The following is a 23066-nucleotide window of genomic DNA, read 5'->3' as shown; positions in this document are numbered from 1 at the left end:
AGACGTCAATATAGGTGGCCCACGACCTATTAAATTAAAGGTCGTCGAGTCTTTTTTCCAACGCCACCAAGAATGAAACTTTTAGAGTTCAGAGTCAAGAGGTATGACGATCCTAAGATGAACTAGCACAGCAGAGATTTTCAAGCCTGGGTTGCAATTACTGGAAAACTGGGCTTGGCGCTGCAGTGGCACGACGCGCCACTATCGCGCCAGAAACATGCCTCAGTAGTTTGGGATCTGGCGCAGCGCGCCACTAAAAGTTGTGCAAGGTTTTTCAGGCCAAATTTCCAGAACCCAGAAAATATGGCCTTGGCGCTGTAAGGGCGCGACGCGCCACTATCGCGCCAGAAACATGCCTCAGTAGTTTGGTCTCTGGCACGGCGCGCCACTACAAGGTGTGCAGGTTTTAGGCGTATTCAGCCTGGCGCTGCAATGGCACGACGCGCCACTATCGCGCCAGGTGCGTTTTTAGCCTATTTTCAGAACTTTTAAGGAGGGGCAATTTGGGAACTTACCCAAATTATATATATGTTACCCTTGGTCTTTTGGGAACACATTTGGCAGCCTCACCCTCTCTCTAAAAAGCCCTAGCTTCTCTCTCTTTTCTTCTTCTTCTCCATTTCCAACAAAAAGGAGTCCAAGAGCTTCAAGATTTGAGTCCTCCATTGAAGACCCAACCACAAGGTTTTCTTCAAGTCTTCACTAAGGTATGTAAGTCTATCTAAAACATGGGTTGAGTTCACCCATGTGTCCTACTCTTGCTTTGAGGATTAGATGTTCATGAAAATAGAGTTTCTTGGTATGGTCTATGCTTGTATGAACTTTGTCCCCTATGTATTTGATTCTATATGTGTTGATGTTGTTGAGACAAGGAGTTCCTAAATTGAGCCTTTATGTGAGTATGAGTCGATGAAGATGAAGTTGTTAAATATGTTTTATTAATCTCCTTAACTATGTGGATTATGATGAAAGAGGTTATTTTCCTAAGAAATGTTACCTAATATAAAGTGTGATTTAAAGTCTTGAGTTGTGATGAGTCTCGAAGATTTCTCAAACGGATAGAGTAAATGATTGGTTATATCTATATGTGGTTATAAATGTGCTTTTAAATTTCTCTTGAAAGATATGATTGAGATTGGTCGGATAGTGTGATTGAAAGAGATTTAATCATGGTAGATTGATGAGTTGACAAGGTTGTAATGAGACTTGTCGATATGAGTTGATTGAGTTAATTGGAGTATAGAATTAACGAGTGGACAAGGTCCTAAATGAGACTTGCCATTATGACTCAAATTGAGTTAAGAATGAGGATAGAGTTGATGAGTGGGAAATGTTCCATATGAGACTAGCCGTGAGGGATTGTTTGAGATGATTGGAGGGAGTCTTATGAGCATAGAGTCATGGGAGGAGTATCGAGCACCAAAGAGGGCAAGAGTATAGTCTATACTCAAACCCCAAAAACTACGCAGCCAACGTAGGTAGGGATGGAACCGTTAAAGTCGGATGCTTCCAATGGGATCGAATCGTTAAAGTCGGATGTTTCCCATTTTACTGTCCTGAAATGATAGGACTTGACTAATCGATGGTATCCATGATTAGGGAGGCGTTCATGCCCTGGCAAGGTATGGACGGACGTGGCAACAACGTCTGATTGTTGTACTATCACCGGCTCATAGGTGATGGTTGTCGGTTAAGAGAAACTCCCATTTAGGCCTTGATAGTGCTCTGAGTCAGTTGAGTTAAGTGGCTTATGAGTTAGTCCTGTCTAAACTATTCTTGTTGGACTTAGGACATTTGAGTGAGTTGTTATGTATATATATATATATATATATATATGAGTTAATATCCTGAGTTGATATTGATGCTTTCTTGATGTTGTTTCCTCCGGCCATTTTACATACTCCTACATTCTATGTACTGACGCCATTTGGCCTGCATTGTTTCATGATGCAGAGACAGGTACTAGAGGTCATCAACCAGCGCTCCATTAAAGATCCACATACGCTCCCAGCTAGTTGGTGAGTCCTCCTAGTTCCCGGAGGATGTTGAGTCTTCATGTACAGTTTTGTTGACATTTCCTTTACTTTGATTGTTGGTAGCCATGGACTTGTCATTGGCACCTCTTAGACTGTGATAGAGGCTTCATAGACTGGAGTGTGGGGAGGTCGAACGATTATTTTGAGGAGTCTTATTTTATTGCCTTGTTGAGTTGTAAATGTTTGGCCTTCGGCCCTATATATATGAATAATATTTCTTTAATTGAGTTATCCGCTAAGAGAATGTGATTGATTGAATATGTGACTGGACCAGGTGATTCGCTCGGAGGTCAGAAATGGCCTTCGAGTGCCGGCCACGCCTAGGGTACCCTCTCGGGGCGTGACACAAGTAAAGGGAAAATAAAAAATCATTTCTCTCTCCTTGCTAGAAGAAAGAAAAAGTTGTGTCCTTATATTAAGATAGACTTCATTTAACTCATAAGGGGTAAGTAGAGGGTGCCCCTCGCCCCGTCGTTGTCGTCGCTCGCTCGGCTCGGCTACGGCTACGGCTTTGGCTTTGGCTTTGGCTTTGGCATTGATAAATGATGTGATTGATTGATAATTTTTTTAAACAAAATTTATTTATCAATCTCATTAATTAAAAAAAAATCTTTAATATTAATTATTAATCCGCTAAATTATTTATTTATTAATTAATTTATATAATTAATTTGACTTAATTAAATTATGAAATTAATAATAGAATTAATTTGAAATTCACGAATTCAAAAAGGACTTGTTCCTTTCGAATAGATAGTTTCTTTCGCAAATTTGGAACGGAGTTGTTCCTTCCGAACAGACACTTTCCTTCTCAAAAGAAACCATGCGTGTTCTGAATAGATGAGACTGTTCAGAACATGTGAGTTTGCACTCTTGTTAGCTATAAATAGAGAGGTCTCTTCTCAGTTTTCAACATCGGAATTTCTCCCTCTTCTACATATATTTTCTTACAAATTGTGTCTTTGTGTGATTTTGTTGTTGCTTTCTGAGTTCGCTGAAATTAACAAAGTTTGAGGTACTACTACTTTTTTAATGTTCTATCTTTTTTATTTTGGGAGGAAATAATTCATAACATCGGATACAGTAATGAGATTAAATTCTTTAAGAATACACAATGAAGTCTGTGGATTCAGATACTATTTGTTTCTTTTCATCTTAGTTATTTTTGATTTACTAACTTTAAATATAGGAGTTAACAATATATATATTATAAATTAGAGGTACAAAGATATTGATTGGGCTGTAATTTTTCGTGAAAGGTAATCACATCCAAGTTAGATCCAGAAAGTTGGGAATTTGTCTTATGTAAGGAATAATTAATTTAAAATTGAACAAAACCTCCCCTTATCTAATCTCAAATTTAACTATTTCCCTTCTCTATTTTCGAATTGCCCATAATCTTTTCACAGCAATTAACTTATCTAGATCTTTAGTGTTCAATTTTTTTTGTTGATTAAAAAAATTAATATTGTTCAATTTGCAGTATTTAACTCTTCTCCGGACTTGGATATGGAAAATTTAACCGAACAATTGAAACAATATAACAACATTAATAATGACAAAAAAGATAAGAAGAAGATAAAGCCATTAAGCACTATCATGAGTTGAATTTTGGCATCAACACAGTACAAACTTTAACAATAAATTTTAGCAGGTATATAAATTAATGTAAAAATGCTATACTCCCTCTGTTTCAGATATACATTTCAAAATTCACTCTTCTTAAATCATCCAGGGCATTTACAACACGACCCCAATAAACATCAAACTATTTTAGAGATCTCAAGCAATCTTAAAACCCAACATAGGGTGTTGGAAGAATATTGGATTGTGTTGAAGATGATGAAGAATTATTATCTTTAGAGACGATTGTATCTACACACAAGGCTACAAACTCTATAGCCATTTTTACCATCTCCATGCATATCTCCAACTTCTGAATCACCATAATAATTAATTATAAAATCTTTCAATTTCTTTTATCTAGTCTCCGCATATGTATTTCTCTTTGGTATAATAAGTAGGATTCCCTCTTCATATATATATATATAGTATTGTTACAATAAACGCCCCCATGCTTATGGAAAATCTAAATCTGCCCTTTCGAACATCCCAAGGGACGTTAATTAAAAAAATATTATTGTTTTGTTTGTTTGTGTGTGTGTGTGTGTTTCTCTAGCAGACACTAAACTAACACACGAGTCCACAAGTTTGAAATAAACAGGAAGGAGATGTATTCTCCATGAAAAATGCTATCATTTTTTAAAATTTATTCTTTATATAATGACATAATTTTAAATTTAGAAACAATATAATTATCGCTATACTTTCAATGTTACTCTTAATAAAAAAAATTATATATAAAAAAGACAGTCTATTTTCAAGGCTTGAACTTGTGACCTCCTGATCACATGGAAGCAACTTTACCAATTACTCCAAGGCTTCTTTTCTAATAAAAATCTTTTATAATCAGACAAATATTATAACATGTTAATTAAGATTACAAATAAATTTCAAAAGTTTATAGGCCATACAAATGCTAGCTATAATATATATATTTTTCTAAAATAAAAATAAAAATTCTATATCAATTTAAATTGTGTGACATAAATTAGAGTACTACATTAGAAAGAGTCACCACGTGTTATAGGAAAGTTAGTCACAAATTATATGATTTTTCGTTCAAAAGTATACAACTCTTTCTAACTACTACGTACACATAAAAGAAAAGAGAAAATCTAGAATCTTTAAAATCGAAGCCACGTACAAATAAAACGATGTTTTTTTTTTGGAACTTTTTTTTGGACTGAAATGGTCCGCGTTAGGCTTTATATTTTGCTTGATTATTAAATATTAATTTAGTAGTGTATCATTGTACCTTCCTCTATTTTAAATTATCAATGTTTTCTTTATTTGATATTTGACATATGTTTATTGAGTTTGCCAAACGCGTTAAGCGTTTGATATCATCAAGACAATTTTTTAATTATGTTCGGTTGCAAAAAAATATCATCTCTAAAATTTCCACTTTTATGAATGGTTACAGGATTTCAAAAACATAGTTGAGATGAGTAAATGGGCTATAAGCCATTTTTAGCTTTCATGTATGATTTTTTCTTATTTACGTTTTAGAGGAATGATAGTTAAAAATAATAACTATCGAAAGACAAAACAAATGATTATAATAAGTAACCAATAAATATAAGGATTAAAAAGGAGATATTTTATTTTTTTTATAGAAAAAAGGACGCTTTTGTAGTTCGTAGTTATTTTTATTAGATTACATATAAATATTCTTGGAATGATATTTTCTTACTAACTTATCAAATTTTAAAAAATAATTAAAAACCCCACTTATTTTTCATAAAAAACACTTTCCTTCTTGCCAAACACACACCCTTAAATAAATAACTTTTAATTTGTGATCATCAACATTTACACAGAGTACGTATTTGATAATCTTATTCCTGCAATATTTCATGCGAGGTGTGAATAATTAATGTATCTATGTCAAGAGGCAGTCTCTAATTTAAATGTTTTTTTATACCAAAAAATTCCACTTTTCTAGGCGAAAATGGTAAAAATATGAATATTATAGTTTAGTTGACAAATAAAATTAGTAGCTCGTCATTTTCTTTCTCATTTCCCTATTTAGGGATACAATCCAGAAAAATAAATAAATAAAAACTCAAAAGTAAACTAGCTAGACCCAGAAAGGTGGGAATATATATGTTGGAATAAGAAATTTGTATATAAAATTAAAGAAGATTCTTAAAATTATCCAATAAATTTTTATAGTGTAGTATCTTATCTGGATCTTTATTCTCCAAATTATATTCAACTCTACTGCACAAAAATAATAACAACAAATTGAAGAACACGAAGAAGAAGGCAGTAAGGAACATGATCTGAATTTCTTTAAGTATGCTACAAATTACAAAACTTAAACAAGAATTCTTAAATAAAAAAAGAAGAAAAAAGAAGAATTCTTAACTAGCTCATCTATGATGTGGATCTCGAGAGCTACCAAAACTCCATACATCTAAACAAATGTAGTAAAAAAGAAAAGAATTCATCACTAACTATTACGTCTCGATCCCAAACAAAATTGGATGGACTATGTGATTAATCCATATACCATACGTTTAAAACCCAACATAAGGCGTCGGAAGAATAATATCGGATTGCGTTGTTGATGATGAAGAATTATTGTGTTTAGAAACAATTGTATCCACAAACACTGCCACAATCTCTATTGCCATTTTGACCATCGCGATGCATATCTCTAACTTTTGAATCACCATATCTATCGAATAATAAACAATTGGTATAATGATAAAATCTCTCACTTTCTTTTTTCTAGTTTCCGCGTATTTTTTCCTTGCTATCATAAACACATTCTCTTCTTTTTATTTATAGTTAGGAGAATAGCTCCTCCATCGTCGTAAAAAAATAAATATGACCTTTGGAATAACCCAAGGGACAGCAAATAATAAAAAATAAATATAGTAGTTTACGTTTCTCTCTCAAATAATAGTGAATGAGACACTTTGCTGGCATTGTTGGCAACCTTATCCATATAATGCATGGACATTAAAGTAAGAAACTTATTGACCAATGTTGCTTTTGTAATGACACGAGACAAGTGGCCTTAATTTATTTAGTTATTGCTTTTAGCCGTACACACGTTAACGTGGCATATTTTAAATGGGTAAAAGGGGCAAAACTACCCTTTATATTACCCTTTTCTAAACATATCTATATGATATTACACACCATCTTGTAATTTACTCTTGATTAGCGTATAAGTAAAACGAGTTGTTTAACGTGTTCTAATGAAGTAGTAAAAGCAATAAGTAAAGAACATAATATTTTTCACATGAAAAACACCTAGCTCAAAAGGTATAAAAAGTTACGACCTATACCCCTACAAGATTTAACTCCAACTTCACTTAATCACTGAGTCTCAACCGTTTAAGATACAAACTCTGTAATCTAAGGAATTAACTCTAATTCCTAAACGTCAAGTTATGAGTTCAGATTACAACTCTTGCAATCCTAGGAATTAACTCTAATTCCTAAACGTCAAGTTATGAATTCAAATTACAACTCTTACAATCCTAGAAACTAACTCTAGTTCCTAAGCTTCAAAACAAACCTCTCAAGGTATGTGTTCTCAAGTCTTCAAGTTATCACAATTTGAAGACAACACCCCTAATTCAGTTTATAACTCACTAAAGTAAGATACCATCAACCTCTAGCAGAAATGCAAGGTAAGGTTGCGTACAATAGACCCTTGTGGTCGGGCCCTTCCCCGGACCCTACGCATAAAGAGAGCTTTAGTGCACTGGATTTCCCTTTTTAAAATAAGATACCATCAACATTACAACTCAAAGAAAATTTTCTAACACACAAATTTTGTAATAGGCCTAGGTGGTTCTTCAATGTGTTCCTTCAGTCTGCTTTTTCAAGTGCCCTTTTTGTTTTGTAAGTGCACAATTATTCTAAACGACTTTGCTTCTATTTAAGCACAACTCTTAAAAGCTAGAGTTGTTTTAAACTCCGGATTGACTCGAACTCTCTTGACTTAGAGCTCTACTTCAAGTGTGACTCCTTCTTTAATTTAAATTCTTTATCTCTTTAGACTACTTCTTCAAATCAAATTCATTTATTCCTCCACTCTTCACTCTTCAATTAAGCACTCACTTGAAGAGTTCTACTTTGAGTGAGACTCTTTCTTCAGTTCAAACTCCTTGCTTTTTTAATTAGTCTTATTTTTCAAATCAAACTCATTGATTTTTGTGTTGTAGTCTAACTCTAACTCTTCAATTCAACACATTCTTAAGTTTATCACAAAACTATCATCCATTACTTAATTATTGCACACTTGTCTTTATTCATTAGTGATATTGCTACCGATTCAACTCCTTGAGACAGTGTATATGTCACTTTTTCAATCATCAAAATTTCATGGAACCCAACAAATTTTTCGTTCTTTAATGATGACAAACATCTTGTCTTTGTGCATTCAAACATCTTTACTTGTAGGCACTCAAATATGAAATATTAGAATGAAATATGCTAGTCAATAGGTTATAAACACTACACAATCCTTATCTTCCCCCATTTAGCATCATCGAAAAGTTATTTCAATCATATAACATACTAGCCAAAGTGATTAATTAAACTATTTATGACCATTAGTGTTATCATCAAGACGATCAGATAAAGAATTCACACAACATAATAATGTATTAAAGAGAGCAAGAACATGAGTCATTAAAGCAAAAAATAATCATTCCATTAAACTTACATTCTACATAAGATCTAAGTCAATATTGAATCAAGCAAAAATAGGTGCGCACTAATCAAAAAATAAACACTAGACAGGAATAAAATAAAGCTAGAGGCAATAAAATTGAAAGTTGAAGAGAAGGATGGAACAAGTGGCAATAATTATGTCAACCGATGAATAATTTTAGCATTTTCAACTCCTTCTCTATCAAGATCAGTCTATAGAGCTTCAACCTAATCTGAAGGATATTTTTTTTCTCATGAGATGCTTAAGCAGCCTCTAGTTCAGTAGTCTTATTAGCTAAGACATTATTTCAACCTTTGCATTGGAGTATCAACTTTTCACATTGAAGCATGTAGATCAGCATAGTTCATTTTTTCAATAGCATTCTTTATTGTTTGAAAAGTTCAAACCTAAACTGAAATTGAGTATTCCTCAAAAATTATAAGGGAGAGAATGTCTTTTTTTTGTGCTAGCTCTAAGAACTTCTTGAAGAGTGGCATCCTTTTGGCATTTACGATTTTTTAGATGGGAGTTCTCGATGGAGTAAAAGGAAGAGGTTTTTCAAGAGTTTGTTCTTCCTCAAAAACTGAAATTGAGGAACTAGATTTTCTCTTCAAATGAGATATAATCCTTTTGAGAATGGAGGAATATCTAAATTTAAATTTTGCAAGAAAAAAATTCAAGAAGGCTAAGTTAGAGAAAAAAACGATATGCAATATTTATTGCAAATTCATCAGTTTATAGATGTGAGAGACAAAGGATGAAACATGTGTGTAGATGAAACTAAGACCAATGGAGACCCAATTATAATAGAAATGAGATTATTAATGTGATAGCAATGACATTTTGAAGAAAAAAAATAAGACTCTTGAGATTTAACAATTATTTTATTTCGAATAAGATCAATTAATTCATGAAACATGAGTGCTCAACTATTTTACTTTAGATAATATTAACCCTTGACAATATAGAACACACCTGCTAAGAATAATTTTGTGATTACAATTGCTTGCTTGCACTATTTCACTGCACAATCGAATACAAAATTAATTTAAAACAAGTCAATGAATGCAAATGGGACACACAACTAAATGTGTAAGACTGAAAAAAAAAGGGCAGCCCGGTGCACTTAAGCTCCCGCTATGCGCAGGGTCCGGGGAAGGGCCCGACCACAAGGGTCTGTTGTACGCAGCCTTACCTTGCATTTCTGCCAGAGGCTGTTTCCAAGGCTTGAACCCGTGACCTCCTGGTCACATGGCAGCAACTTTACCAGTTACTCCAAGGTAAAGAACTAGATAAACACAATCTGTTGGCTCCATGCAGATTGCTGGAAGCTGAATTGAATAATATTTTAGCTAATAAAATTAAAGAGAATAATTATTCTAGTCAATCATTAAGGAGAGTTTGTGCAATCTTAATCATCTCCAATCTAATTGTTTTCAAAATATTTCTAACTTAGTGTTAGAATTCTTCAATTGTTGTATGACCCATAGCAACTAAGAACAACATGATTTAGCAACCACATATTTTTATGGATGAATTAATTTCTTGATTCGTTATTTTCCTTATTAATGTACCCTCAGTATGTTCAATAGTATAGGTGGTACAACATGTTCTTGCGCATGCTCATCAATTCACTTTCATCTTGCATATTAGTCTCAAGCAGAGTACTAGATTCATCTAAAATATCATGAACATTTTCTTCAACTTAATTAATCCTTTTGTTCAAGACTCTATATGCTTTACTATGTTGAGAATATTTTGAGAAGATTTCATCATCACTCCTTGCATCATATTTTTTCGTATAATCTTTTTCATTATTATGAATGAGGCATTTGCCAACAAATGTCCTTTTGTCTCTTCTGCTACTTACCTTCATTTGTCCACAAAGATTCATATGGACCTGATCAAAGCACTTTGTTTCTGAGGTAAGCTTGAGACATGAACTCTATGTTATGGCCAAAGCCATTGCTTCCAGCAATCTGCATGGAGCCAACAGATTGTGTTTATCTAGTTCTTTACCTTGACATAGAACCTCACTTACTTTTTCTTACACACACACTATATCATTTTTATTTCTAAATGACACATTTTCCTCTTTTAGTAAAGTGAGTGAACAAAAAATTTATTTGTCTCCAATCATATGCCTTGAGCAAGCACTATCTATATATCAATGTCACTTACTTTCTTTCACCTTCACCTGCAAAATAGTTTAGCAGTTAGTCTTAAGAATTCAGACAAGTTTGGATCCTTTCTTTTGATTAAAAAGATGAATCAAATTTTTTCTTGCTCATATAGGCAACAAATTGATGGACTAGTCTATGTCAATATGTATAAATCTATTTTCATTTATCAATTTAATATTTTTATTTTTGAAACTATTAGCAACTGGACACTCAGTAGACAGATAACAAATTTTATCACAAATATAACACATATCTTCAGAGATAACTGTCACGCCCCGGGAGGGTACCCTAGACGTGACCGGCACTTGAAAGCCATTTCTGACCTTCAAGCGAACCACCTGATTCAGTCACCTCATCATTCAATCACACTCACCCAAAAGAGGGGTCAATCATAGCATACTATTCACATTTCAGGGCCGAAGGCCAAACATATTCAACTCAACAAAACAAGTAAAATAGAACTCCTCAAAATAACAGTCCAACCTTCCTACACTCTAGTCTATGAAGCCTCTATCAAAGTCCAGAAGGTGCCAATGACAAGCTCATGGCTACCAACGATCAAAAATGAAAGAAATGACAATAAAAATGTACAAGAAGGCTCAATATCCTTCGGGAACTAGGAGGACTCACCAACTAGCTAGAAGTGTATGTGGATCTTCAACGGAGCGCCGGTTGATGATCTCTAGTACCTGTCTCTGCATCATGAAACGATGCAGGCCAAATGACGTCAGTACATGGAATGTACGAGTATGTAAAATGGTCGGATGAAACAAACATCAAGAAGGCATCAACATCAACTCAGCACCTCAACTCATACATATATATAAATATAGGACAACTTACTCAATTGTCCTAAGTCTAACAAGAATAGTTTAGACAGGACTAACTCATAAGCCACTTAACTCAACTGACTCGGAGCACTATCAAGGCCTAAATGAGAGTTTCTCTTATCCGACAACCATCACCTATGAGTCGGTGATAGTACAACAATCGGACGTTGTTGCCACGTCCGTCCATACCTTGCCAGGGCATGAACACCTCCCTAATCATGGATACCACCGATTAGTCAAGTCCTATCCTTTCAGGATGATAAAAAAATGGGAAACATCCGACTTTAACGGTTCGATCCCATGGGAAGCATCCGACTTTAACGGTTCCATCCTTCGGGAAGCATCCGACTTTAACGGTTCCATCCCTACCTACGTTGGCGGCGTAGTTTCTGGGGTTCGAGTATGGACTATACTCTCACCCGCCTCGGTGCTCGATACTCCTCCCATGACTCCATGCTCATAAAACTCCTCCAGTCAACTCATATCGACAAGTTTCATTACAACCTTGTCAACTCATCACTCTACCATGATCAAATCTCTCTCAATCATACTATCCGATTAATCTCAATCACACTTTTCAAAGGAAATTTAAAAGCACATTTATAGCAATATATGGATATAACCAATCATTTACTCTATTCATTTGAGAGATCTTTGGGACTCATCCCAACTCAAGACTTTAAAATCAACACTTTATGATAAGCAACATTTTTAAGAAAATAGCATCCTTCATCATAATCCACATAATCAACAAGATCAATAGAACATATTTAACAACTCATTTTTTTATTAACTCATACTCACATAAAGGCTCATTTTGGGAACTTCTTAACTCAACAACATCAATACATATAGAATCAAATAAATAGGGGACAAAGTTCATACAAGCATAAACCATACCAAGAAACTACATTTTTCATAGATATCTAACCTCAAAGCAAGAGTAGGGCACATGGGTGGACTCAACCCATGTTTTAGATAGCCTTACATACCTTGGTGAAGACTTGAAGAAAACCTTGATGTTGGGTCTTCAATGGGGGACTCAAATCTTGAAGCTCTTGGACTCTTTTGTTGGAAATAGAGGAGAAGGAGAAGAGAAAGAGAGAGAAGCTCCTAGGGCTTTTTAGAGAGAGAGTGAGGGCTGAAGAAATGATCCCAAAATAGTCTAGGGTGATACATATATAATTTGGGGCAATTCCCAAATTGCCCCTTATCAAAAGTTCTGAAAAATAGGCAAAAATGCACCGGGCGCGATAGTGGCGCATCGCGCCATTGCAGCGCCAGGCCGAAATACGCCTAAAACCTGCACACCTCATAGTGGCGTGCCACGCCAGAGACCAAACTACTGAGGCATGTTTCTGGCGCGATAGTGGCGCATCGCGCCCTTACAGCGCCAAGGCCATTGTCCTGAGTTCTGGGAATTTGGCTTGAAAAACTCTGCACAACTTTTAGTGGCACGCCGCGCCAAGGGCCAAACTACTGAGGCATATTCCTGGCGCAATAGTGGCGCATCGTGCCACTGCGGCGCTAAGCCCAGATTTCCAGTAGTTGAACCCCAGGCCTGAAAATCTCTGTGGGCCACCGAGATTATCGTTTTTCACCAGATAGGGTCGTTAGAAGTCGACCCTTTATGCGAACTCCTACCCAAACTTAGCCACGGCGAATCATTTGAATTTAATTCGATCCTATGGGTCCTTCATGACCCCACCTCACCTCCTACTCTGCTCAAATTCTCAAAGACTCATCTCAACTCATGCATACGCTCCTTAATACTCAAGTTCGACCCTACCCGTATACAGAAGGGTTTGAATTCTAGGGGAAATTTTTTTAGGGGTGTTACATTATCTCTCCCTTGGAATCATTCGTCCTCGAATGACGAGTGGCCAAGAATAGACTCAGGGTACAGATCACAATCAACCTTCAGTCATTCAATCAATCAAATTTTCAAGCAAATATCAATCAAAACTCAAAATGCACTAATGAATTCAAGTCAAGGAAATGTCGTTACCTTCAACATTCTCCTCGGTAGGCACGAATAGATGGGGATATTTAGATCTCATGGCTTCCTCCGCTTCCCATGTGGATTCCTCAATAAGTTGGTTTCTCCACAGGACTTTGACTGAGGCGACTTCTTTGTTCCTCAGTTTGTGAACTTGGCGATCAAGAATTTGGACCGGAACCTCTTCATAAGACAAGCTATCCTTAATTCCAATGCTATCAATGGGGACTACCAACGAGGGATCGCCCAAGCACTTTTTCAACATCGAAATGTGGAATATCGGATGAATAGAGGCTATATCCGATGGCAACTCCAACTCATAAGCAACACTCCCAATCTGCCTCAAGATCTGGTAAGGACCAATATATCGAGGACTAAGCTTTCCCTTCTTTCCAAACCTCATGACACCCTTCATGGGTGATACTTTCAAATACACCAAATCATCCACCTCAAACTCTAAGTCTCTCCTCCTCACATCGGTGTAAGATTTTTGGCGGCTTTAGGCTGTCTTTAGCCTCTCTCGAATAACTTGCGCCTTCTCCATGTCTTGATGAACAAGGTCAGGCCCAATCAACTCGGCTTCACCAACTTCAAACCACCCAATAGGAGATCTACACCTCCTCCCATACAAAGCTTCATAAGGAGCCATTTGGATGCTTGTATGATAACTATTGTTGTATGCAAACTCCATAAGAGGTAAGTGATCATCCCAATTTCCCTTGAAGTCAAGCGCATATTCCCTCAACATATCTTCCAATGTCTTGGCCATCTGTCTGGGGATGGAAGGCTGTACTCAAGTTCACCCTCGAACCTAAATCCTTCTGAAAGGATTTCCAAAATTGGGAAGTAAATTGAGCTCCTCTGTCTGAGATGATAGACAAAGGGACCCCATGCAATCTGACGACCTCCTGTATATACAACTTTGCATAATCTTCTGCGGTATCAGTAGTCTTAACCGCCAAGAAGTGAGCTGATTTCGTCATTCTATCCACAATCACCCAAATGGAATCATGTTGTTTTTGGGACTTCGGCAAGCCTGTAATAAAGTCCATGTTGATCATTTCCCACTTCCATTTTAGAATTTCTATGTTTTGGGCTAAACTACATAGCCTTTGATGCTCAATCTTCACCTGTTGGCAATTCGGGCACTTGGAAACTAATTCCGCAATGTCCTTCTTCATCCCACTCCACCAATAGATTTCCTTTAAGTCATGATACATTTTCGTGGAGCCTGGATGAATAGAGTATCTGGAACTATGCGCTTAGGCCATAATCCTCCCTCGAACATCATCGACATCAGGTACACATAATCTACCTTGGTACCTCAACACACCATCTCCCCCTTTGGTGAAAACCATCACCCCTTGTTTATGAACCACTTCCTTCAACCGAAGGAGGATGGGGTCCTGATCTTGTTTCTCATTTACCTCTGCTACAAGTGAGGACGTAGCCCTATCTTGAACGTTTACTCCACCTTCATTATTCTCTTTGATTCAAACTCCCAAGCGGGCTAACCTATGTACTTCCTTCGCTAATTCCCTCCTTCCCTTCTCCACATGGGCAGTGCTACCCATAGACAACCTGCTAAGAGCATCAGCAACAACATTAGCTTTACCTAGATGGTAGAGGATGCTCATGTCGTAGTCCTTGAGTAGCTCAAGCCATCACCTTTGCCTCAAGTTGAGTTCCCTTTGGCTGAAAACATATTGCAAGCTCTTGTGATCGGTGAATACATCGACATGCACTCCATACAAGTAGTGGCGCCAGATTTTAAGCGCGAATACCACAGCTGCCAGCTCAAGGTCATGAGTTGGGTAATTCTTCTCATGAACCTTAAGTTGTCTCGAAGCATAGGCTATCACCTTTCCCCTCTGCATCAGCACATAGCCCAACCCGATTCTAGATGCATCACAATAGACCACAAAGCCCTTTGTACCATCGGGCAAGGTTAGAATAGGGGTAGTGGTTAGCTTAGTCTTCAATTTCTGGAAACTCTCCTCACAAGCCTCAGACCATTGGAACTTAGCCTTCTTTTGAGTCAGCTTAGTCAATGGTGATGATATGGAGGAGAATCCCTCTACAAACCTTCGATAATAGCCAGCCAAACCCAAGAAGCTCCTTATCTCTGTTAGGGATATGGGTTTGGGCCAATTCTTTACTGCCTCAATCTTCTGAGCATCAACCTGAATACCATCTCCAGATACAATGTGGCCTAAGAAGGCTACTGATGCAAGCCAAAATTCACATTTAGAGAACTTTGCATACAATACCTGGTCCCTCAAAGTTTTCAAGATGACTCTAAGATGATGGGCATCCTCCTCCTCATTCTTGGAGTAAACCAGAATATCATCTATGAATACAATCACAAACATATCAAGATATGGTTTGAATACTCGGTTCATGAGATCCATAAAAGCGGCGGGGGCATTAGTCAACCCAAAGGACATGACCAAAAATTTGAAGTGGCCATAACGAGTTCAGAAAGCAGTCTTCGGAATATCACATTCTCTCACCTTCAACTGGTGGTAACCGGATCTCAAGTCTATCTTTGAGAAACACGTGGCACCCTGAAGTTGATCAAATAAATCATCTATCTTGGAGAGAGGGTATTTTTTCTTTACGGTGACCTTATTCAGTTGCCTATAGTCAATACACATTCTAAGAGACCCATATTTCTTCCGAACAAATAGGACCGGAGCTCCCCATGGTGAGACACTCGGCCTAATAAATCCCTTATCTAATAAGTCTTTCAACTGCTCCTTCAACTCTCTCAACTCAGCTGGGGCCATTCTATATGGAGGAATTGAGATAGGCTGGGTATCAGGAAGAATGTCAATCCCAAAGTCAATCTCCCTATCAGAAGGGACTCCAGGCAGATCTTCAGGAAAGACATCCAGAAACTCGTTGACAATCGGAATCGACTCAAGGGATGGAGACTCAACATTGCCATCTTTCACTCGGACAATGTGATAGATACACCCTTTTGAGATTAGCTTCCTGGCCCTAAGTTAAGAAATAAACTTACCCTTAGGCATAACAGGACTACCCCTTCACTCTATTACAGCTTCGTTTAGGAATTTGAATGTGACAGTCTGGGTTCTACAATCAATAGAGGCATAACAGACATAAAGCCAGTCCATGCCAAGGATCACATCGAAATCAACCATGTCTAACTCAACCAAGTCAGCCAAGGTATTCCTGTGATGAATTGACACAGTACAATCTCTATAGACTCTCTCAGCTAAGACAGAATCACCGACAAGAGTAGCCACACTAAAAGGCTTAAGAAGACATTCAGGAGTTTTATTGAATTTACTAGCCAAATAAGGAGTCACAAAAGATATGGTGGCACCCGGATCCATCAATACATAACAATCAAAAGAAGAGACTCGAATCATACCCATCACGACGTTTAGAGAGTTCTCTTGATCTTGGCGACTACCCATAGCATATAAACGGTTGGTACCTCCGTTGGTGCTTGAAGTAGTGCCCCTCTAATTTCCTCTAGCCGGCGGTGCGGTGGCAAAATGCTGGACTCTATTTCCCCCTGTTGGACACTCCCTCTAAAAATGGCCCATTTGACCGCATTTATAACAACCGACCCTTCCCGCTCTGCATTCTACCCAGTGGAGCCTACCACACTTGACGTATGGTGGCTTTCCCCTCGAATCTTGACTTACATTGGCCTGGGATTGAGAACCCTGGGGTCTGAAATTCTGACGACTCTGTCCCTGCCGATCATACCTGTTCTGCGGCATAGGTGCGCTGGCGGCAGATGAGGCATGATTGGGAGGCCTCTTCTGGAAGAAGGACCTATTGCCCTTACTTTGCCTCAGTTCACCCTCAGGGCCCGCTGATTTTGCCTTCTTGCTCAGGTGCTCCTCCCTGTCTTTTATTTTCTCATCCTCCACCTGTTGAGCATACACCATTAGTCTCGAAATATCCATGTCCGAGATCAACAATGCTGCTTTGCACTCCTTCTTCACATGCCTCCCTAATCCAGAGACGAACTTCCTCATCTTTGACCTCACATCAGGAATCATTTCTGGAGCATACCTGGACAGCTGGATGAACTTCAAGCCATACTCCTTAACTGTCATTCCCTCCTATTTCAGATTAACAAATTCCTCCACCTTCGCTTCCCTCAATTCTTGGGGAAAGAAGTGGTCAAGAAAAACTCCCTCAAATTCATCCTACCTAGCAGGTTCAGCATCTTCACCTCTACCTTGTTCCCATTGGTTATACCAAATGTTTGCCATATCTTTGAGTTGATAGGACACTAACTCAACTCCCTCAATTTTCGTAGCATGCATAGCTTTTAGAATTTTCCACATCTCATCAATAAAGTTTTAGGGATCTTCATCCATCTTAGAACCCGTGAATGCCGGTGGATTTATCCTCAGAAAGTCTCTAATTCTAGTGGCAGCATATGGCTCCTGGTAACTAGAGATGAGAGTCGGCGAACTCTGATTACCACTTTGGGCAACCATTAGGTGCGTGAGCATTGCAATTGCCCCTCGAAATTCGGCCTCTGATGTGGGTGCAGGTGGAGTAGCTGGCACTTGGGGTGCCTCCGAGTATCTCGCAGGTCGGCCTCTAGCCCTTGCCGGGCGTGCCTCGGACTGGGGCATCTCAGCGTTATCAACATTCCTCTGGCTAGCAGTACGTTTTGGAGGCATTATCTGTAACGTACAAACGCACGAATTAGAAAGGGGTCTTATAGAGTTTTAACTCTATCGCACGAAGTCAGAGTATGAAAGAAGTGAAATCATTCCTAATGTCCTATAGCCTCTTGCTTATAAGTGTGGTGCACAACACACCCATAAGCAAGACTCTACTAGACACGGCTTCATAGACTCCCTAGGACACTTGAACTCTGTGCTCTGATACCATGTTTGTCACGCCCCGGGAGGGTATCCTAGACGTGACCGGCACTTGAAAGCCATTTCTGACCTTCAAGCGAACCACCTGATTAAGTCACCTCATCATTCAATCACACTCACCCAAAAGAGGGGTCAATCATAGCATACTATTCATATTTCAGGGCTGAAGGCCAAACATATTCAACTCAACAAAACAAGTAAAATAGAACTCCTCAAAATAACAGTCCAACCTTCCCACACTCTAGTCTATGAAGCCTCTATCAAAGTCCAAAAGGTGCCAATGACAAGCCCATGGCTACCAATGATCAAAAATGAAAGAAATGACAATAAAAATGTACAAGAAGGCTCAATATCCTTCGGGAACTAGGAGGACTCACCAACTAGCTAGAAGTGTATGTGGATCTTCAACGGAGCGCCGGTTGATGATCTCTAGTACCTGTCTCTGCATCATGAAACAATGCAGGCCAAATGACGTCAGTACATGGAATGTACGAGTATGTAAAATGGTCGGATGAAACAAACATCAAGAAGGCATCAACATCAACTCAGCACCTCAACTCATACATATATATAAATATAGGACAACTTACTCAATTGTCCTAAGTCTAACAAGAATAGTTTAGACAGGACTAACTCATAAGCCACTTAACTCAACTGACTCGGAGCACTATCAAGGCCTAAATGAGAGTTTCTCTTATCCGACAACCATCACCTATGAGTCGGTGATAGTACAACAATCGGATGTTGTTGCCACGTCCGTCCATACCTTGCCAGGGCATGAACACCTCCCTAATCATGGATACCACCGATTAGTCAAGTCCTATCCTTTCATGATGATAAAAAAATGGGAAACATCCGACTTTACCGGTTCGATCCCACGGGAAGCATCCGACTTTAACGGTTCCATCCCTCGGGAAGCATCCAACTTTAACGGTTCCATCCCTACTTATGTTGGCGGCATAGTTTCTGGGGTTCGAGTATGGACTATACTCTCACCCGCCTCAGTGCTCGATACTCCTCCGATGACTCCATGCTTATAAAACTCCTCCAATCAACTCATATTGACAAGTTTCATTACAACCTTGTCAACTCATCACTCTACCATGATCAAATCTCTCTCAATCATACTATCCGATCAATCTCAATCACACTTTTCAAAGGAAATTTAAAAGCACATTTATAGCAATATATGGATATAACCAATCATTTACTCTATTCATTTGAGAGATCTTTGGGACTCATCCCAACTCAAGACTTTAAAATCAACACTTTATGATAAGCAATATTTTAAAGAAAATAGCATCATTCATCATAATCCACATAATCAACAAGATCAATAGAACATATTTAACAACTCATTTTTTTATCAAATCGTACTCACATAAAGGCTCATTTTGGGAACTTCTTAACTCAACAACATCAATACATATAGAATCAAATAAATAGGGGACAAAGTTCATACAAGCATAAACCATACCAAGAAACTACATTTTTCATAGATATCTAACCTCAAAGAAAGAGTAGGGCACATGGGTGGACTCAACCCATATTTTAGATAGCCTTACATACCTTGGTGAAGACTTGAAGAAAACCTTGATGTTGGGTCTTCAATGGGGGACTCAAATCTTGAAGCTCTTGGACTCTTTTGTTGGAAATGGAGGAGAAGGAGAACAGAGAGAGAAAGAAGCTCCTAGGGCTTTTTATAGAGAGAGTGAGGGCTGAAGAAATGATCCCAAAATAGTCTAGGGTAATACATATATAATTGGGGCAATTCCCAAATTGCCCCTTCTCAAAAGTTCTGAAAAATAGGCAAAAATGCACCTGGCGCGATAGTGGCGCATCGCTCCATTGCAGCGCCAGGCCGAAATACGCCTAAAACCTGCACACCTCGTAGTGGCGCGCCGCGCCAGAGACCAAACTACTGAGGCATGTTTCTGGCACGATAGTGGCGCATCACGCCCTTACAGTGCCAAGGCTATTGTCCTGAGTTCTAGGAATTTGGCCTGAAAAACCCTGCACAACTTTTAGTGGCGCGCCGCGCCAAGGGACAAACTACTGAGGCATGTTCCTAGCGCGATAGTGGTGCGGCGCGCCACTGCGGCGCCAAGCCCAGATTTCTAGTGGTTGAACCCCAGGCCTGAAAATCTCTGTTGTGCTCGCTCATCTTAGGATCGCCATATCTTTCGACTCCGAACCCTAAAAGTTACATTCTTGGTGGCGTTGGAAAGAGGGCTCAACGACCTTTAATTTGATGGGTCGTGGGCCACTGAGATTATCTTTTTTCACCAGATAGGGTCGTTAGAAGTCGACCCTTTATGCAAACTCCTACCCAAACTTAGCCACGGCGAATCTTTTGGATTTAATTCGATCCTAGGGGTCCTTCATGACCCCATCTCACCTCCTACTCTGCTCAAATTCTCAAATTCTCATCTCAACTCATGCATACGCTCCTCAATACTCGAGTTCGACCCTACCCGTATACAAGAAGGATTTGAATTCTAGGAGAAAATTTTTGAGGGGTGTTACAATAACATTATCTTTATGAAATCCTATATCATCCTTCTCATTGTGCATGTTACTACTCAACTTGTTAACAATTCTGGAAGAATTAGTTCATCTATTAATTATTTCAAGATCTATTGTCAAACTAAACACTTCTAAATTCATTTTTTATTTTTTCTTTCTCGCAGAATAAATTAATTTTTCACTCCTTAAAATTCAATCGAATCTTTTTCCGATCTTCACTCATGATTCCTTTTTATTTTTCAAATAATAGAGAACTTCAAAATTTTAAATTTCAAGTTAAGATTCAGTGAATTAAGGTTGTCAGCCTGGTTCTTTAGGTGCTATTCTTTTTATTAGTGTTAGCAGGTTTTGAGATCAATGTAATCATATTTTAGACTTGCAACAACTGATTTCTATTGGAGGTTAACTCTTGAAAATCAACAATCAAAGCATTCATTAAGAAAATAAATTTTCTTTTCGAGAAAAGGTTCAAATTTTCTTTTTAAGTCAAATATACTTACCTTAGAGTTTGCTTCTTCTTCTTTCATGTCTGAATATCTAATAGCCATGAAAGTAATGTCATCTACCTTTTCATCATTAGAATCTTCTAAGCATGATCCTCATACAATCGTCATGTCATATTCTTTCGTATTCTTTTTGTTTGCCTTCTCTTTCTTTTCTTTTTTCATCTCTTTCATTCTTTCACTCAATTTTCCACAATGGACATTCCTTGTTAATGTGATCAGTCTTATTACACTTGTGGCAGCTAGTTTGGAAATTTTCATTGGACCACTTCTTACTATCTCATGTGCATTTACAAAATTAACTAAAATTTGTTTTGTAGTGGAATAATTAGATATTTGGTGGTACTCATATGGTTCAAGGCCACACACAAGAGTAAACTTAGCTTTGGCATTCTTTTCAAGTATCCTGAAGTCAGCCTCCTCGTATTCACTCTTTTCCTTTCGTATGTCATTGTTTTCAACATTTTTTTCGTTGGATATTTTGGTCCTTCAGTGTCTCTATTTTAAAGTTCATAATCTTCACCCTGAATAAAACTTCCATCGTTGCTTTTCACTATGAATAATACTTTTCATTAAATAGTGGAGGTCTGTTGATATGTTGTCCTTTGCTGTATTCGAGTGGACGTGAGATTTATATTTCACACAATCTAGTATTTTACTCTAGATTAGCCTACGAGTGAAACGAGTTGCCTAACGTATTTCAATGAACCAGTAAGAGCAATAAGTAACGAACACAATACTTTTTATGTAGAAAATACCAGACTTAAATGGTGTAAATAACTAAGACTATTTAACTTCAACTTCACCAAATCACCAAGCCTTAATAATTTAAGATTACAAACTCTATAACCTGAGGAATTAATTCTAATTCCTAAACGTCAAGTTATGAATTCAGATTACAACTCTTGTAACCCTAGGAACTAACTCTAATTCCTAAACTTCAAGTTATGAATTTAGATTACAACTCTTGCAATTCTAATAACTAACTCTAGTTCCTAAACTCCAACACAAACCTCCCAAGATATGTGTTCCCAAGTCTTTGGGTTATCACAATAATTTGAAGATTGTTTATAACTCACTAAACTAAGATTACATCAACATTACAACTCAAAGAAAAACTCCAAACACATAAACTTTGTTATAGGACCAGGGTCTTCAATGTAATTCCTTCAGTTTGTTGGTAGCACTTGTGAAGTCAATTTTTCAATTGCCCTTTTTGCTTTGTAAGTGCACAAGTATTATGAACAACTTTGCTTCTATTTAAGTACAACTTTTCAGAGAGTTTTTCTTTGCTTCAAACTCCGCATTGACTCGAATATCTTGACTTAGAGTTCTAATCTAAGCGTGACTCTTTCTTCAATTCAAACTCCTTGCCTCTTTAGACTCCTTCTTCAAATCAAATTCATTTATTCTATTGTGTTGTAGTCAAACTCCAACTCTTCAATTAAGCACTCACTTGAAGAAATCTACTTCAAGTGAGACCCCTTCTTCAATTCAAACTATTTGCCTCTTTAGACTCCTTCAAATGAAATTCATTGATTCTTTTGTGTTGTAGTCGAACTCCAACTCTTCAATTCAACACATATTTATTTCCTTGAGTTAATCATAAATTATCATACATTCCTTAATTATTGCACACTTATGTTTATTCATTAGTGATCTTGCTATAGATTTATCTCCTTGAGACAGTTTATCTATGAACCAGGTTGAATTACCTGTTTCATGTCACTCGTCAATCATCAAAACTGCCTAGAACCCAACACTATATTTACTTAATTGAAAAAATTATAATACTTATTTTTAAG

At 37.6% G+C, this 23066-nt stretch overlaps 1 long non-coding RNA gene across 1 annotated transcript; it reads right to left on the bottom strand.

Annotated features, from left to right (window-relative positions):
- Positions 1-5931: 5931 nt before the first annotated feature.
- Positions 5932-21679, bottom strand: LOC129877842 (uncharacterized). Its single transcript, XR_008763632.1, has 2 exons — positions 21259-21679; positions 5932-9360 (listed from the first exon to the last, which is right to left on the bottom strand). It is a non-coding gene; the product is annotated as an uncharacterized LOC129877842 (long non-coding RNA).
- Between the last annotated feature and the right edge of the window lie 1387 nt (positions 21680-23066).

This window comes from Solanum dulcamara, chromosome 12 (assembly GCF_947179165.1).
Source record: "Solanum dulcamara chromosome 12, daSolDulc1.2, whole genome shotgun sequence".
NCBI classification, from domain to species: domain Eukaryota; kingdom Viridiplantae; phylum Streptophyta; class Magnoliopsida; order Solanales; family Solanaceae; genus Solanum; species Solanum dulcamara.
This window is presented reverse-complemented; position numbering and strand designations above follow the sequence as displayed.